This window comes from Takifugu rubripes, chromosome 1 (assembly GCF_901000725.2).
Source record: "Takifugu rubripes chromosome 1, fTakRub1.2, whole genome shotgun sequence".
In the NCBI taxonomy this organism is placed as follows: Eukaryota; Metazoa; Chordata; class Actinopteri; order Tetraodontiformes; family Tetraodontidae; genus Takifugu; species Takifugu rubripes.
The window spans coordinates 28150303-28150806 of record NC_042285.1 but is presented as its reverse complement, the minus strand read 5'-3'; positions in this window follow the sequence as shown (position 1 = coordinate 28150806).

The window sequence follows — 504 nt, the reverse complement described above, 5'->3', positions numbered from 1 at the left end:
TTAAGCTGAGGAAAGCTTGCTGTTAATGGGCGCTGGGCTTTTTTGGGTTTTTAAGCTATGGCCAGAACTCCCAAGTCCATTGGTCTTCTGCTCAACCACTGTTTGGACATGCAGAGGTTAAATCACCCTGTGTTTGTTCAAGATAAGCACATATTCGCTAAATATAAACAGTCGTGATTATATAACATAAAGGGGAACTAAAAGCACGCATTTATTGTTGGCCATAGCATCAGGACCACTTAGCGTAGCCGCTGAACATATTGAAAAGGCAACCAGAGGTCATTTATCCTCAGAGGTCTGCGGCCTCTTTTGTCACAGGAGCGTGTGGATTGGGTGGACCTGTCTACTGATGGGGAAGCTTTGAAGACATAAAATATACTTACATGCTATTTGGTCATGTGTGAACACGAGCGAATCAAAAATAGCAGCAAATGTAAACACGGCAGAAGAAGCCCGGTAACGTTGCGCCGCAACAAACACAGCTGCGAACATTCTTGAGGTGTT